This window comes from Photinus pyralis, unplaced genomic scaffold (assembly GCF_008802855.1).
Source record: "Photinus pyralis isolate 1611_PpyrPB1 unplaced genomic scaffold, Ppyr1.3 Ppyr1.4_LG7, whole genome shotgun sequence".
In the NCBI taxonomy this organism is placed as follows: domain Eukaryota; kingdom Metazoa; phylum Arthropoda; class Insecta; order Coleoptera; family Lampyridae; genus Photinus; species Photinus pyralis.
This window is the reverse complement of record NW_022170738.1, coordinates 7032110-7050954: the sequence shown is the minus strand read 5'-3', so window position 1 is coordinate 7050954 and position 18845 is coordinate 7032110. Positions and strand designations below refer to the sequence as shown.

General features: G+C 38.1%; 1 long non-coding RNA gene across 1 annotated transcript; it reads right to left on the bottom strand.

Annotated features, from left to right (window-relative positions):
* Window positions 1-18165: 18165 nt before the first annotated feature.
* Window positions 18166-18632, bottom strand: LOC116177301. The gene is made up of 2 exons (XR_004146650.1): window positions 18380-18632; window positions 18166-18322 (listed from the first exon to the last, which is right to left on the bottom strand). It is a non-coding gene; the product is annotated as an uncharacterized LOC116177301 (long non-coding RNA).
* Window positions 18633-18845: the final 213 nt, after the last annotated feature.

Below are 18845 nucleotides of genomic sequence, written 5' to 3'. Positions count from 1 at the left end.
TTAAGCTTTTGAGAGTACAGATTTTTGATAGTATGTATGTACGTACACCCTTTGTAGTAATATGATTGGTAAATAATTGAAATTTTGGAGTTATGAAACCAATCAGTGTGAATTTGTTGGTCTCTTGATTGATTTTGATACTTAAAATTATAATTAGAGTGAAAAAATTCCCGAGTAGAATTCAAATGGACAGTTAATAGATGACATTTTCTAGTGATTCTCATTCTAGTGATTCTTATTCTCATTTCCAACAAGGTGGAAGGGCAATTAAAGACGGGGTTTTGCTGCTACAACCTCCAAGAAAGCTACTGATAAATTAAGTCAACGTATGGAGAAGTATTTGGAACAAAAACTGTGATAATCTTATTTTTAATGTTTGTTTGTTACTGGTACTGTACTGATCTGTCACTGTCTTTTTACACTTATTTGTATGATCATTCCATCACTAATTGACAATCCAATATTACTTAATGTAATCGTAATGGAATTAAATAAAGAAAGAAAGAAAGAAAGAAACCTACTGCCTGCTGTTCCAGCAGACAACGGCGGAGATGCTACTGACTTCAAAAGAGCTCTACTGTTGCGGAATCATATGTGGAAGAATCCGTTGAGCATACAATTTCTGTTGCAAACAAGGGGTTAGAAAAGTGTCAACCATCGACATATAGATACAGACTGCGGGTGTCCATGCTGATACTACAGGTGAGAGAGAAGGGAAAACTAAGACGCAATCGCTCTCTCTATCGCGGTTCTGTTGGTCGCATACAAATTACAATCAACATTTCTGTGCTGGTGTGACCAACACAAGCGCGATAGAAAAAGCGCTTTCCTCTTCGTTTCCCCTCTCGCTCATCTGCAGTATCGGCGCTTAGTATTGGCACGCGCAATCCTTATTTTCTATATGTCGATGGTGTAAACATTGAAATCATAGAAAATTCTACTCCCGTTACAAAGATTTTTGTAAAAAGATGTCTCGGTGACAGGTTCCAAATATTATGCCAATTCTTGTATCACTTTTGTATATAAGCTGCACAGAATCTAGAAATGAGTATTATTAAAATTCATTAATTCATTAGTTCCTGTCACTGGGGTTCCAGTCCATAAACAATTTGCGAAGTGAGGCCGCTTTACATCCAGTTGACACTCATTAAAATTAAGAACAAATCTCGATATTATTCAATTAATATATCCAAAACTTTGGGCGATTTCTGATAATAAAATTTGGGAACGTTGTGCTCACATTGCCAATTTTAAATATTCATCAAGATCAAAATCGATACGTTACCTGAATTAAAATCAAATTTAATCAATAAATACTGTCAGATGTAGGTAATACATCGTCTGCTTTATTTATGATGCAAACGTTATAGGGAGAAATTTAAACAGTATAAATAATTCCATGTCAGTATTGAATCCTCCTGAAAAACATGCCTTATATTTAATATACACTTTGCATGAATATTCTAATGATGACACTGAAATCTTGCCCGCCGACGATATCAACGATTGTTCAGAGAAACGCAAACGCAATTCAGTTTGCAATGCTCCTTTGGTCAGCATAGCACTGTGTTTTAGGCAGAGATGTTAACCATCATGACCTGTGCACAGGAGAACCTCCGTAGAGGTTCCCGTAATCAGCATTTACACTGTGTTCAACATAAGGATGTCTACCATGGGGATCTCCGAAACCACAGAAGATACGACGATGGTCAAATTAGTCAAACTAGGGTAAAGTTTGTAATGATGTGAAATTTAATAAGATTAATTCTTAATTTGACTCCTGTAGGAATCTGAAATTAATCTAGATTTCTATCAAGAGAGGGAGGTAGTTTCAAAGACGTCATCTTTGTTGACATTCCCACCAGTACGATTACCATCACCATTACATTCCCACTTCCTTCCAAACACTATACAAACAGAAACCAGACCAGAAAGGGGAGTCGCCTTAGAATTGTTTTTCTGATCCTAAGCAACTCCTCCCTGTTACCTGGTTAGCGTTAGCGATTGTAAATCGTGCTCTGACAGCCGCCTTGAGAAAAGTTCCTCAGACGTGCCGGTTGTATTACCGCGCTCTTCCCCCGTTACCGTCTGCTTATTAAGTGTGTACGGCTGTATAGCCGTGCTCATAATTAAGCTATACCTGTTGTAAAATTTCGGTAAACGCTGCGAATGTACCTTCGCGCTTGCCCGGAACAATCCCTCCTGTAATATACCCTGGATAATGTTTTAGTTTTGTCTTATAATGTAAAACTTACTTGATTTGTATTAATCCCATTCCAAGTTAAATTATAAAAGAAATTGTTTGGAAACTACCCGCCGCTTGTTGATACTGGATGCTAACAAGGTTAAATTACAGATAAATAAAACTCCCAATTATATTTCTTGTATTATACCAAGGTTTAGTTAATTAAAATAGTGGTGACCTGTTATCTCCGGCTTTAGAGCTACCCACAAAAACCCCCGGGGATCCGGAAACATAGGCAACCAGCCATACAGTTTGTCTGTGTGAACAGGAGGTGGTTTAAAAAGGGAGATTTTAGAGGTCCTTAGGTTACGAAGAGGCAAAGGGTAGCCTGTCCCACTAGGACCGTTACAAGTTGCGCGATTAAACAGTTATTATCTTGCTTTAAAGAAAACCGGAAAATTCCGATTATTTCCGAAGATATGCCAGAAAGACCGAAATTTGCTGATCTTGTTTTTATTTTTTGCTGGTGTTATTTTAGCAGGTACAAAAAGTAGAACAAACACTTTGTCATTGCCACTTGATGTTACGCATACATTATCTTGAAAGAGCTGGTATGACGCCAGTATGAACATGCAGATAAACGACTCCGGTTTCCTTAATTATTATGGAAAGGTATATAACGACGACAAAGGCATTATATTACGACAAAGGGCTTCTTCCATTCTTACATCCTTTCACAGCAATCTTTAATTTTAATGGTCGGCTATTTCATAAATATCGGCATTTCATCAAGCTGTACGTACATGTAATGGCGCCCTCTTCATACTTGAAGTGTAAATATTTCAACACATATATCTTTTCCAATCTGGCCGATTGGTGTTGAAACGCTGCCACCGTACTTCTGTTAAATTTTTCTGAGTAATAAAGATTATTATTATTATTCTCGCCTTGATCTATTGCTGATGTGTATGGAAAAGCACTTATGGCACAATATTTAGCACTTTTTCCACTAAATATAACTAATTTAAATGTCACATAAATATACGTCAAGCCTGTCTTGCGTACCTCATGCGTCTCCCTTGAATATGAATGCTAATGAATGCGCGCGCACGTTTTCGTTCACCCCGCGAACCCAAAATCCCGCCCAACTTCGTTTAAATTTTAATTAAAAATGAAACATATATACCTATTCACTGTAACGTTTGATATTGCAACTCCTTGTGTTGTCCTCATTTTGTAATTTGTTCCTATTATTTGTTTCTCATTTTCACAGCAACTCCTACTCGTTTTACTTCCTCCTGATCTACTTCACAATTTTAATTAACAGGAGAAACGGCAGCTTCAGAAATCCACGAGTTCAGAAATTACAAGAAATCAGAACTGAAGTCGTTAGAATGAACACACGGAAATTAAATGAAAATTACAAAAGTGCGATTTAATTTTCATACACACAAGGAAAATGATACAAAACAAACAATTATTACACAAAGACTAAAATTAAAACTTAATTACTTACATTACATGTCCGGGAATTGTAATCCAAATAACAGATATCCGTACACAATATACAAAATTACAAATTTCAATTCAACAATTACACTTTGAACACACGTTGGGGGCGTCGACAACCTCTTTTCTTTGAAGCACCTTATTAGATTGTCAAAACTTTACGACAATCCTCCAGCACGAACAAACGTGAAACGTAGAATAATAATGAGCCGCGAACTCGGCTTCCGGCTACGCAAACGAAACTTCTTCTATCTTCAAACATCAACAAAACGTAATACTGCCCTGACTCTTGGCGTAAAGCTGATTCCAAATTTTAATGAAACGTAGTTCTTCGTTGACTTTGGCAAAAAGCGACGCTATTCCTGTGCAAATCCTATTTAAGGCGAAATCCTTCTTCCGAAAATCAAAATTATAACAACCAATCATACACAGTTGACAACAGAAAATATCCCCTCAATTTACGTTAAAAGACCAAAATAATAGAGGTCGAACAATTTTACTAAACAAATTCTTATCAGAAATCAATACTAGGAAAATAAACATTCATCTCTCTTAACTACACAGAAAAGGCGATAAATCACATCCACCTGTCAATTAAATTAAGCATTTACAATTGAATAACAGATAAAAGCAAACAAAATTCCCCGGAAATTCTACGTTAAATAAAAATAAAATGTAAACAAAAACAGCCTTGATCTCCTTCTCGTATGACACTAATAATTGTCCTTGTCCATCTTAATTATGATTTCCAAAATTTCATCCTGCCAGACGAAATAACACAGCAATTACAGAATTACAATTTGCGAGCGTCTTTTATTCAGCGGTATTGCTAGCGGATCGCGTATCTTCTGAGGTCGTTTGTGGGCACCGTTGTTGAATTAATCTACCGGTAGGGAACTGACACGTCAGCTATCGAAATCTACACCCAGAGGATGATCTGTTGCACCCTGACAGGTGATGGTGGTAGCGGGTTCAAGCAGATAGGAACAGTTGGTCGGTTGAAGAATTCTCCGATGATGTTCCGGCGATGCCGACGTTCCTTATTTGGGGTCACTGGCGGTATTTGCTTGGCCCCAGAGGGTTTGGTCTTCAAACTGAGGAACGTCGAAGAATAAAAATTATCCAGGCTAAATAACACTGGATGCATAGGCTACAAGACCTTGACCTGCTAGGGAACATAGGTAAGACTTAGAACCTCCGCTTGCGCGTCGCCTTATAAAGTCGCCGCAAATGCGCGCTACTGCTTGGGAATTTTTGTTTTTACGACACATGGTGAGCGAGCATGATATTGCCTGACGTCACAGCGTTTACGACGATTGGGGAGCGCGCGATGTTACGTAACGTCACATTTTCAACTACAGTAGTTGACTTGTCTGCCATTTTCGAGCCCACTGATCCAGATTTAATCTTTGTTAATTAATTGTAAAGCCCCGACTAACCGGGAAGGTATGCAACCAACTCCAAAGGGTAACGCATAGCGCACTTTTCGACATAAGTTTGAATTAAATCCGATAAGGACCACTGCAACTCATTTTATTAAGTACCTACGGTTAATCATGCTTACTTAATTGGGCGCGTCCAAACTTCAATATTTGATAATGCAATGCACCAATTTACGTAAACTACTCACCAAACCGGGCGGCCTTGACGTTTTAATGCTCTTTTACATTGAGATAAAATAACCTGTCAATAATTCATTACCGGAGCTGAAAGTTAATAAGATTAATCTTTCCCATCTCCCCCATGCCCTGAGCTTCCGACGGTTGCAAAGAAAACGAGAATGGCATCTGATTTTTCCTCTCGGCTACTAGCTCCAATCAAACCACTTTTGCAACAAGCCTTTAAGTAACTAGATATAGGGTGGTTATGATAAAGCGGGAAACTTCAAGACTGGAAACGGGTGCTTAGTTATAAAGATGCTATGGGACTTTGCACGTATATATTTCATATTTTAACAATTCGCAGGAAGGTGACTTCATGTACGATTTTTGTTATGGGCTTTTTGTGATGGGTGGTGTTTTTGTTTGTTTTATGCGGGGGCGTTATATACTCGTTGAATTTGTTTACAATGGTATTTTGCCACTATCTTATTTTGCCTAAATGCAATGTATGGAAATATACCCCCAATATTATTATGAAAGAGGTCATGTACTGCCCAAAATGCAGACAATAAATACAGATTTAGATTGAAATGACTACATATGTTGACAAAATAAAAATAGGGAAAAAGTCCATTTGCATGCTCTCCTTTTTGTATCATTCTCTTCACTTTTACAATTTTGTGTCTTTGTCGCTCCTTGCTTTCCGTTTACCTTAGTCACCGTTGCTCTGTATTTTCAGTCTTCTACACCTAATCTAAGATTTGTCATAAAATGATCCACGTGGTCGTCTAAAACCTGAACTTCACCCTCGAGCTTCTTCTGGTTTGTCTGCCTACCTATGAGGATGCTCTTTAATAAATTCCCGTTTTGTCCTAAATTCTTCCCTATCCGGATTAGTTTCTCCCAAAATCTTGATTATATGAACTTATTGTCACGTACTGATATTGAACTTTTGTCTATTTTACAGTGACGGAATATATTTCTATACACCGGACTAAGCTTGTATGTTCTATTTGCTACTGTCGAACTAACAAAGTTTCAAATTGAGCATTACAAGTTGCTTCTCTTATTCTGACATTTACCACGTAAAATGAAACCAGCACTTTCGAAAAACTGCTTGAGGAACGTGATCGTTGATTATTGGTTTTACAAATTACCCTGTGTACTTTGCTTTCTTTGTTTATTGATTTCCGTAAATTTCTGGATCCGATTGTCCGTTCTTTGCAAACTTTCATAATTCTGCTTTCGCAGGCTCGTATAATAATAGAGTCGTACGCAGAAAGTTTCGAAATACCTTAGAACTAACAGTTTCCAAAGTGCCTCTAAGATTGTTCAAACTATTTGTGGAGCTATAATTGGCAATATAGTGGGAATACACCAACAGCCTAAACGATAGTAATTGTTTGACTTTATTACGTACATGCTATAAACACTATTAACACAAGCAGTTGCCCTCCAGCTCGTTTGCAACCCTTATTGTAAAACTGAAACTTATATAGATGATTATAAACCATTTCCCAACCACGTTTATAGAAACAGCCGCACTTAGCTTGTGCTGGTCCAAGATTGTTCAATAAACAACCGAACTATAAATTTAACTTGGGATAATTAAAATCTTTGAGATGTCTTCAGGTACAAAACGTTAAGTACATGAAATTGGATTAATTTGCGGTTACATGAACATGTCAGTGGTTACTTCTTGACAGAATAAATGAGTGCCAAGCAAAGCACCGAATAGGTGCGCTTACTTCGACTGACATCTATCCCGTAAGCACTTAACCGAATTGTTACACAAGTAGTAGAAATAAACTTGTTGGCAGCAACCACCCGTTGGGTGTTTACATTACCGTAGCAGCCGAGTCTGGCAGAAAGCGATCGGTGTAACCTTTACTTAAAACCCCTTGTTTGGGGTTGCTCCAGGCGTCGGTCTTCGTCACGTCTCAACGCCTATTAGTTCAGTCACAGAACTTGGTTAGGGTTGAGAATTAAATAATTGGTCTTTCAGGGAGACACTCGTTATGTATATAACAACATTGAAACTAATTGTCAGCATTAAGTTTAACGTTTCGCCATTATCATAGAAAATAATATTGTTGTTGCGAAAGTTTTACGTAAATATAATAGATAAAAACAAAGGTTTTATATAGCGCGGGAGGCTTGTAATAACCCTCCTCGTATATCAAATATATCCTGGCGTTACCATGAAACTTACTTCGGAAGTTCCGGTGTGGATACGAAAACTGAAATTATTGCTAACAAAAATACTGCTTCAATTAATCATGTTCTATGAAACAGAACAAGGAATAACGTTTTAAATTGTTGCTTTTGATGTCAGTTTAGGAAAAGTTAAAGAAGTCGTCAGGAAACAAAATTGATTTCGCGGGATCCAGATAATAACACGCTTCTTTTTTCCTACGATTTTGTTCCACTCTATAGAAGTGTTAAGTAAGGGTTGATTAGCAGCCCTTTAGATTCGGAATTTTTACAAATTAAACTTATAACACATTATAACTAAAATTTCCCTTCTTTTGTTTAAAATTCACCTCATCCACTTCTCACTTCTTCACCCCTCATCGAGCAACTCACACCTATTTCACGCTGTCATTTCCACCTCCTTACAGTTCCATAACATGTGCTCTATGTCCTCTTCTTCATCTCCGCGTATTCTACATTCTCCTTCTTCTTCTTGTCTCAATTTCTCTTTCCGTCTCTCTTCACTTCCGCATCTAAATCTCGTTTTTTGTTTTTTGTTTTATTATTTTAATATTCTTTTTTCCTTCTCACAAGTATTTTGATATCAATTTCCTTATTAGATCGTTGTAACTACTACTCCCTCATGCGCACTCTGTTGTTGTCTTTGAGCATCGAGAACCGTTTTCGCCAGCTGATTTTCTATCTTTTCTCCTCCTTTCGACCTCAACCCGTCCTTATCCATTTCTTTCGTAACATTTTCCTCTTAGATCTTCCCACATTACTTTTGTGTTTATCCTCGTTCGCAAGCATTCTTTCACCAATTCGCTTTCGCTATCGATAATTATCCATTTTAATTTCTCATTCTAAATGTACAATTTCGTGTCCTTCCGTGTAACGCTAATACACATTTACTTTGTACTTCTTTCAGTTCCTCCTACTCCTTTCACTCACATATCTCCATTCCGTGCCTGAGCACCCGCCTCACCATTGCAGCGAACAGGAACATTCTTGTTCTAAAATCAATTTTGAACCCCCTCTTTCCAATTCCCCATACCTGTCTCATCGCCACCAGCCCGTTTTTTCCTTAATTCTCTTATCTGCGCATTTGCCCCATTGTTTCTTTGCGTTTGGTACCGTAAATATTTCATTTCTTTTACTTCTTCTATTCTTTCCTCCCTACACTTTCATTCTATCTCACTTTGCTTTCCACCCCCCCATTTTTCTCCATTTAGCTCCACTCATTCCTTTTCCCAATCACTTTTCATTCTTACCATCATTTCCTTCATATGCTTTCCACATCTCTTATGTAGAAATTAAAGAAGGTTGGGCTAAGTAGGCAACCCCGTCCTATGGCTGTTTGCATCGACAACTTTAAGGTGACATTAGCTTAAGCGTAGCTCAAAATTCATGGCAACCACTGTCCCAACAATCGTTGCCATGGATTTTTAGCTGCGCTTAAGCTAAGCTCTGCATAAATTTGTCGGTGCAAATTAGTCCTTTACATGTCCAAAATATTCAGGATTCTTCCCTTCTATTCTTGTCTTCAATCTTGTCTCTCCATATAATTCCTTAACTTCCTGTCCCATCTTCCGTCCTTTTCCATACTTTTTCCCTTCCAATTCTGTCAAACGTCCATGAAAAACGCAAACCCCTTACTGCCTTTTTTTCCAATTCTTTTTCCACAAATCTATGTAATACAGTAATATGCAGCGTGCCCCTTCTGAAGCCTATTAATTGTGCCTTTTCTCTTCCATTTCCTTCATTCAATATCATTCATCTTTTTTTCTTTACATTTTCTTTTTCTGTGTTCTTACCTCTTTCTCCTCTATTTCCCCTTTTCTCTCTTTCTTCATCATTTTTCTCTCTTCTGTACACTCTTTGTCCCACCACTCCTTTCCCATTTCTCTCCCTTCCCCTTCAGTTATTTGTTTACACGTTATTGCTTTTTTGATACTCTCTTTTATATTATTCCACTCCTCCTCTGTGCTCCCTCCTATTCCTTCTGCCTTTACACAGCTCCACCGTGTCTACTGACCATAACTGTATCTTCTCTCATCTTTTCATTTCTTGATCTTCTTATCTTTCCTTTTAGACTTAAGTCCATCGGTAGCTGATCCGATTCTATCCTCGTTCCTACCTAAAATTCATCTATTTCTTCTAGTATTTTTTCATGGGCTATTGTGTAATCAATTACCAGCCTGCCTCTTCCTCCCATGTATGTGAATAGCCCGTTCCTATCTCCCTCCATATATCCGTTTAAAATTCTCCAATTTCTCTTCTGATAATTCAAGTAACACTTCTCCTTCCTTGTTGCACTCTTTGTCTCTTGATTTTCAATCTTGTGTTCCTCATCGCATCTTCTTACAAAATCTTAGAATTTAGCGTCTTTACCAAATAACCCCCCCCCCCCCGCATTCCAGACTATCATTTTTATGTTGTCCTTATCCATTTTTTTCGTTTTTCTCTTTTCTTTTGTAAGTTTCAGTACCACCCTCCTCCTCTCCCTCCCTCTAATCTCTATCTTCTCTTCTGCTGTTGGTTTCTCTCTCCAAATCCCGCCCTGTCCTTTCCCTTTCTTTTCCTATCTGTTTACTTACCCTTACTATAAGTTCTTCTTTTTGCTTATCTCATTGCTCTACCGTTCTCTTCATTTTCTCCCTTAATCCTCTTCTTTCCTCCATCATGTTCTTTTTCATTGTATTTTATGCTTTTTCATGGATCCAGCGAGTCCCTGAACCTTCCCTAGCTGCTTCCTGTAGGTAGCATTTCCCTGTGTTGCGCTTTGTCCTCGTTCGGAGTGCGGAGGAGCCCTTACGAACCATTTCAACGTCTGTTCCACCAAGGTGTTCTCTTCGTTCTTTGAAAGGTCCGCACTTTACGCTGTTAGGGAGTCGCTTACTAATGCGGGCGTCTTTTCCACCGGCCCTGCTTCCCGACCGAGCAAAGATGCAAAGGATCGTCCTCCAAAGGCTCGTCCTGAAACCAGGATTTTACCTCTGGAGGCGCTTCAAGATGGTGGCCGTGTCAGCCGGAAGCCCGTATAAGACAGCCATCACCTTGGTTATCCTAGAGACGTGCCTCTGAACCTTCAGAGATGCGCCATCCCACGGCCTAATAAGAGGGGTCGGTCCCCTCGAACCAGTTCAAGGTCTACTGGTCCTTGCAGTCGGCCACAATGGCACCCTGCGGATTCCAGCGGAACTGTGCCAGCCGAGGAAAGCCCCCCCCCCCCATATTGTCGACAACTGCACCTCGGATACCGGAACAATGGCCATCCTGAGCTCCGCAGCAGCGACTTTCCCATAGGTTCGTGGTGCACCCGCACCATTGGGCAGCTGGCCCACCACCAGGTCCTTGAATAAGATCCTGCGTTGGAACCGTCCCCTCTTTAGAGGAGCCTGCCCCGTTATCACATTTATTTTGAGGGCCCGGCTTGTTAGCGCAGAAAGGATTTGATTAAATAATCGTACATACAATTCCTCGGGTAGTGATGACGGATCCGCTTACCCAGAACTTGGCTGTTAGCCCCTTCCCGAAGAAAAAGGGCCACCACTCGTCGGTGGCCCTGTATCCGTTCTTGACACCTTGACTAGGGATGTTGGTCCGCGTCGAAGACCTTCGTCGCTAACAGTCTGGGTTTAGCCTTGACGAACCCCTTATAATCGTCACTACCGACACCGAAGCGCGAGTCACTTGACGATCATTCAGGTGCCTCGTGTCTCTATGGGCGTCTCCCTATCCGCCACCTGGGGATGCGCCCAATGAATGGGTGCCTCCAGCGCACGGGGAGGGTTTACATCATATTGCGTTTTTGAAAAAGAACAGTGGAAGTGGTTCGCTATAACGTTTCTTTATAAAAAAAAAGAGTTGGAAGAAAAGCGGGCAGATTTTTGTTATACTCTGTTACGCTCAAAGATGTTGAATTTTTGTCGCTGTTTTTGAAATGTACGTCGTCGTAGTTGAAGTTAATAAAGCGTGTGATTTACCGGTGCCCACTTCTATTCCATCCTTCACTCATTTAATTAACGGTACAGAAGATCATCATCATAATCAAAAATTAACAAGCTAGCGAAGAACATAGAAGTGTTTTTTTTCATTCTCATATGTGCCGTTTGATCAACATTCAGTTTGTTTTTGGTTAGACTTAATGTGGGTAGTATTGGCAAAGAGTATGGTTACTCTTTGGTATTGGTGAAAGGTAGGGTTCAATTTTAATTTAAAGTAATTGATTTTAAATTTTGTCACGTGTGTTTATGAACCCAGTACATCTAGAGTCTCTGATAATTTGGGCAAGCCGAGTGTGTGAATTGAAATTGTATTTTCTGATTAACACCATACCAGATTAAGGTGGTCTAAAAAGATAACGTTTCTAATTACTTATTACCTACATGACCTATTATGTTGCTATTAAAAAAAATTCAAGATGATGGTCGCACTCAAAAACCATGCGTCAAAAAATTTTGTAATTGTGTAACCTCAAAATAATTCCAAATGGAAGCGTTGATTTTCATATCTAAATCTCAAATGATTTGAGCGTGTGAGCTTTGGTTCCATCTTTAATAGCGACCCTGTACATAATAAACAATGATAATCCAAGTAAAGAAAAGATTGTGTTTTCCTAGGTTTCCAATGTCAGTTAAAAAGTTCCTATACAAAAATGAAAATGATTTGAAACCATCACGTGATTATGTTTATATAAAGTGTCACAGTTTGAGTTTCTATCAGGAATGGCGAAACAACCCCGAGCTTGCATACAATTTGCCATAAATTGCGTTTCTCTTTATTTTTCATTACATTTCCGAATCCAACTTTATTGCGTAAGGTATTTGGCGTGTATATAGAATTCTACTAGTTTTGTAGTTCACATAAATAATACGCGTTGTATACTTCTCGAAGCCTCCGGTATAGTGAAACGCAGTGAAAAGCAATGGCAGGGAAATAAGAGATTCGCTATCAGAACTGCTAAACGACTTGAACAACTCAGACAGTAATGATTATTGTTTATTTGATCGCCGAACTTTTCAAATTTATTTGCTACTCAGAACCGGCATATTGCTTCAGACGCTTTACGAATAAATCAACACATTTCATGGTTATGACTACGCGAAATGACAGAAATACGGAAAATTTGCTTTCAAGAAAATTCATATCGTCAGTTTTTCACTTAATCTATCTTTATTTGGGTTTGCTTTCTTCCAATTAATGTATTGCCCTCAGGCGAAAGTTTTCATATTTTTTTCGTACTGAAACGGATAATGTAATAATAAGTAGGGAATGCACCTAGCTCAACGAATAATTGTCGTAAAGGGAAGTTTTCCATTTTATATGGAAAAAGGTGGCATTAGCTTGTATTCCTAATTTAAACACGTACTGGGAATATTGTCAAATTTGAAATGTCCTCTTGTCAACTAAAAGCCAGAATTTATAACAACACAAACTCTATCAGTATTTAGGTTTACCGGAATGGCGTTTCACCACCACTGTCCCATCACATCGCTCGCATTCTAATTAAACAAGAAGCACTTAATATGTTATACTCTTGTACGTTCGTACTATATAATTAGAAGTGATGCTTTATGTTAGAAAGGAAATTACTCGGGACATTTAGATTTAGCAGCGTAAAAGGTAAACTTCGTCTTGTATTAACATGTCATCTTAAGTGAATGAAATAGTTCATAATATTTTCCACTCTGATTTGGAAGGGAGGAATTGGCACAGTAAATAGAAATAAAATGGTTAGTCGTGACCGAATAAAAAAAAACTGACAAAGTTTCGATATGCACGTGACTCACGGATCTGTAACAATTTTCCAAGTCAAATTTAGGCGCCATAATACAAGCAAGTAGCACACGTGTGGAAGACACGTGTAGAAATCACAGTGAGCCAATAAACAAGGCGCGGGTGCGGCCAGATAAATTGAATAACACTTGCAAATAAGCACTCTATGTTATAATAGTGTGCGTGTTTCAGCAGTGTTTCAGGGAGGAAGACAGGCGATATATCGATGCAACAGCCGCCGACTATTAGCATGCATTTTATGGTACCCCTAATTACAGTCATGTCCTAAATCACATATGAATATTGTCGCTACTGATAATCATTCCCACCGGGTGCTTGATATGTTGTAGCGTCTGTTTGTTCAATCTGTTTTTCTCGGCCGTATTTTGTAACTATCTTTTTAATTTGACTGTTATTGTTCGGCAAACGGGACTAAATATTACCTCTGATACATGGAACCCTAACGTGCCTTCAGTTAATTGGAAATTTCGAGTATCAAAACGTTTGTAATTGTGACAACCTTCTCTATGTTCTAATCCTACTTTATAGCAATCCGTATTTTTCATTTCTACCTACATTATCTTTGTTATGTAATGGTGACCATTTCCATTCTATTTGTAGTGTGTCTTTTTCCAAAGCTCTAAAGCTATGGCAATAAAACTGAATAATACTGTATAAGTTTTTCTTAATTTTGGACAGCAATAAAGAGCAATGAATTTTTAAGTCCAAGTCGTTAACGATTTCATGAGCAAAATGTGTTGGGCACGTTCCGTGGTTTGCCTCTGAAAGCCAAAATGGAGCAGCAGGACCATTATATAGACAATGGGCATCTTATTAGCTTGGTGCAATATTGTTTAAGTATTGCCCGTGATTCCAAGAAATTTTCAGACTAGGTTGATGCTTAGAAGTTAGCCAAGGTCTACCTCAGCCTAGAAAATTCATAAAAGGAGGCGAAAATCATCAATTTTCGTGTGTTTTTTTTTGCGGTTTTTTGCAAATATATCGCGACCTTCAGGGCTAGATGAAATATATTTATCTGAAAATGCTCTTCGTGCAATTTCATACGAGGTAGGTAACTGGAGAGTTAGCGTAAAGTCATCTTTCACCTTCAACTTTCATGTGTGAGGAAATATTCATTGTAAAACAAAGTATTTCTATGTACCATTTATTCACGTAAAAACAGTATTTTTTTTTGACAATGCTTCTTGTTGTAGGTCTGAAGTAATAAACTCTTTGTCCAGTGTCATGGAATATCGTGCATAAATGCCACGTCGTCTCTTCAATGTACCCATGCATCAGGTAAAGCGGAAGACGAGGAGTCGGTAATTTCAGACGACCCACTACCACTAGAGGACGTCGAAGAGCCTGAAGAAGTGGAATCCGCAGAGGAGAATGATTACGTTGAGATATAAATGAATATGTTGTTCGTAGACAGTTTCTTTTGTTGATACCTTTAATTGGACTACCATGAAAGATAAAATTAATTACTACCCCCTCCCTCCTCCCCCCGGCTACCTATTGATTGAAAGGAGTCGCGCAGGAAAATTATTAGTTTGCACAAACCAATTCATTTCGGTGAAACCTTTCATTAGAATACCATAAAGGGTAGAACGTGTGGTCACCTCCCCCCCCTCCATTTTCAAAAATTTTACTTGGCACCACTAAAAGCATGCGTATGCAAATTATGAAACCAGTTGGTTGTCGCATGAAAAAGTTATGCACGTTTTACATTCAAAAACAGACAGCGAAATTTGATGGCTCGCTGGCACACTTTCAAGGTACATATTTCAAAAAAATCCAGGACTCTAGTACCATTGCCCTAAAAGTAGTTCAAAACCGCAAAAGTGGGTCCGGACGAACGGACGCGATGTACTGCCTAACGCCCTAACAGAATTTGAAAACTAGTCTTTACACTAGATATCGATAACCAGCACATTAATTTACAACAGTAAATGAATTAAATGAAATGGACCCTGAAAATGATTTCAATAAACCAAAAGAACTAGATTTACAAACGAAATTTAATTTCATCTGTTTTCACAAACAATGTTTCATTCACACACTCGGCTTACCCAAATTGCAAGATACTCTAAATTTACTGGGTTCGTGAACAAACCTGAAAAAGTTTAAAAACAATTATAAACACTATAAATCTAAAATTAAACCACTATTAGATTATTAACAACATAACACTAGTTAAAAACAAGGAACAATGTAAATCTAACATTAACACACACAAAGGTTTCAATTTAAACATTTTGGTAAACGTAAACGGCAAAACAACGAAGGGGGAACATCGACGATCCTGTAAACTTACGGCACAGATGCAGACCTCTTCGTATGGAACTGCAACGGTAGTCCACTGCACCAGCTTCCACCAGCTTGGGGTGGTAGTGGCGAACGTCTAAGAAAATTCCTTATGCTGGCTTTGCTCTGTTTGCTCAGATGGTGACTTTTTTTGTTCTGTATTCGCTTCGACGTTTCTGATAACGATGCTACAACACGTTGCGCCCGCGCCGTTGCTTGCTTTCACTCTTTCTGGAGTGACGGGTGAGGGCCGAGGGGGGCATTACATCGCTGACCTCTACTATCACGAGGCTGCAGGGCACCTAATTAAAAAATCGACCGAACAGAAGTACCGGCCTAAATCACACACTTTATTAACTTCACCAAACTATGACGACGTACATTTCAAAAACGGCGATAGAAACTCAAAATCCTTGAGCGTAACTGAGTATCGTCCAGTGTCACAGAGCACCAACAAAAAAATCTCCCTGCTTTTTTTCACTTCCTTTCATAAAGAAGCGTTATCGCGAACCACCTCCATTTACTTTTAGAAAGCTTTAAAGAAAATGCAATCGATATGAAACATGCATAAATTGATGTTTCATTAAAAAACACTGTTTTGCTTTTGACCTACAATTGCAGTTCATATTTTGAACATATTTGTGCGCGATTACAGACAGACAGATCATTGGGTTTTAGGTAGATTTCCATTTATCTACCTATAATTTACCACTTCCAAGAAACACTCTAACTTTTGTAATTATGAACCGATTTCGACCAAACTTTAAAGGTTGGTGTAACTCATAAATATCTCGGCCAAGTTCGTGAATCAGCCAATTCCGCCGTATTGGAACGAAATGGCGGAGAGAAATATACCTACACCTAATCGGCCGAGCCGAAAGGGATTTTTTAATAACGATCATACGTATCTTTCTAAAAATTCGGAAACTCGAGCGTAGCGGTTACTTTCCAACTATCTATGAGTTGTGTTCCATTTATTAGGTAAAGCTGGGGAATTACTTACGAGATAAGCACAGAGTTGGTTCGTTTTATTTGAACTTGTATTTTTTCCTTTTAGAAATTTTGTAAATGCGAAATTTTTGTTTAAACTTTACCGCTTGTGTAAGTTATTCAATTTAGATAAGGCGTTAGAAGTAATTAGGCACTCCTTTGCAATACAAGGTTTTATTATCGGGCAAAATTTAATTAGCGTACGTGTTTTGGTGTTTATAAGGAAGAGCCAAGGTGTGACGAAGAATTGTACGTTTCATATTGGAGATGTCTGGCGCGTACCATTGTAGATTGGTGAGTTATTTGAAAATTTGAAAAGGAGTTTATTTGATCGTAGAGGCTTAAATATTGGACACAACGGGTAAACGCGGTTGCTGCTGCAGAGGCAAGTAATCGTGTGAAAAGTTTAACGCGTGTTGTCCGATTACGGAAAAAGTTTTGTCAGGTTGAGAAAGGAAGCAGTATAGTACAGCGAGCCGTTTGTTTGCGGTTCTCTTCTTATTATAGGTTTCTACCGAAAATTTGTTCATCTTATTCAGGAAGCCAGTTTTATGTGTCATCTAATTCTGTGTTATAAAGCAAAGTGAATTTCAGAAGCTGTCCGCGTTTGTGAGTATACCCCGCCTTATATCTCAAACCTTCTACTACCAGATTATTTGAATTATTTAAAAAAAAATTCTATTTAATTTGAGAATTTCTTGTTTTATTTGTTGACCGCTTGAGTGTCGGGTAATATGTCCAAAGAAACATTGTAAGTCTTTCTTTCTTGCAGTGATTTTGTTTTAATTTGTTTCATTGTGTTTTTGAATAAATGTTTAATTATTGTGTGTTTATTCGAATCTACAGTGCGATTCGGATAGAGTATTCATATCAAATTTTTTATTCGTGTCCAAGATTTATTTCAGGGGTAAATTAGAAGTTGTATAACAAACTCTTTGGAATTCTCGGAAGTTGAATATTAGATTTTTTCTTCTAGCAGATCCCGGATGTGTAGTTTCAATTTTGATTCGTTTTGAGCTACCTGGACAGGTGTTTTGTGGGTGGTGTAGTGACCGTATATCATCGCACACAGCAATATTTAATTCACTGCGATTCACTTGTAAATTACCGTGAAGGGACATACAGGCATGGGAAAATTTTGATGTGGAAATATTATGTTTTCACATACATAGTACGGTTAACCACGGTATAATATTGGCGATTCTACACTACATCTGTTTGGATACTTGCGACTCCTGGAGAATTGGTAAATCTAAATACAGTGTACCCAGGGTTCCATATTTGGACCACTGCTATTTACAATTTACACATCTGTAGTAATGGAAAAATTGGATTATTGCAATTACCATCTATGTGCTGATGTCACGCAGATGTACTATTCCTTTAAACCAGATGACAACGTGCCTATGCGAAAACAAAACAATTTTTTGTGAACCTAGAGTATCACACACAGGATAACAGGACACCCAGAGGTGTGAATCACTTTGATGTTGTTTACAGTTCTTGTCTAACTCAGATGTCAGCAAAAGAATCGAGAGGTTGCAGAAGTTCTGCTTTGGCCCATGTTTAGTGTGTTATTTGCTAAAAAAGAAAAAGAAAAAAAATTTTTCTGCTTTATTTACCATTCTATAGTAGTGGTGCTATTTTTACACATAAAAAGCTAACATGAAAAAATAAATCCTTTTAAGTCAAAGGACAAACGGAAATTATCTGTTTTGAAAGGTTCTTGTTGATCCGCGAGATGTCTATCCATATAGATCTATAAATATAATAACAGTTAAATACGTTTTAACGATAAAAAAATAAAAATACGAACACAATGGTCTCGAGATCTCGCCTATCAGGTAGGACACAATATCTCTATTCGCTGGCTCCAAATTAACAAAGAAATACCCTTTAGGTTAGATCGATTGATTGATCTTCTCTCTATAGGTACCATATGTAGGTGTATGCTTCCCATTAAATCGCGCCACGGGCAAATTGCGAACCATGTCTTTGGCAAGAAAGGTGTAGAAACACTTCTCCCGCAAGTTATGGAAGCCATATAGCAAACTGATTAGGAATATTTACGACCCTTTTCTCTTGTCTACATATTTATCAAAGGCGGACGTCATTGAAAACGTAATAAAAAGTCATTTTATTACTCTTCATAAAATACATGTATGGGCCATTAATTTAATTTATTACTGAGAGTATGGAGTATTTTCAATTGGAATTTTACAAGATTTGTAAATATATCAAATTTGAGTGCGAGTGAGGATTAAATTAATTACGTTACAGTA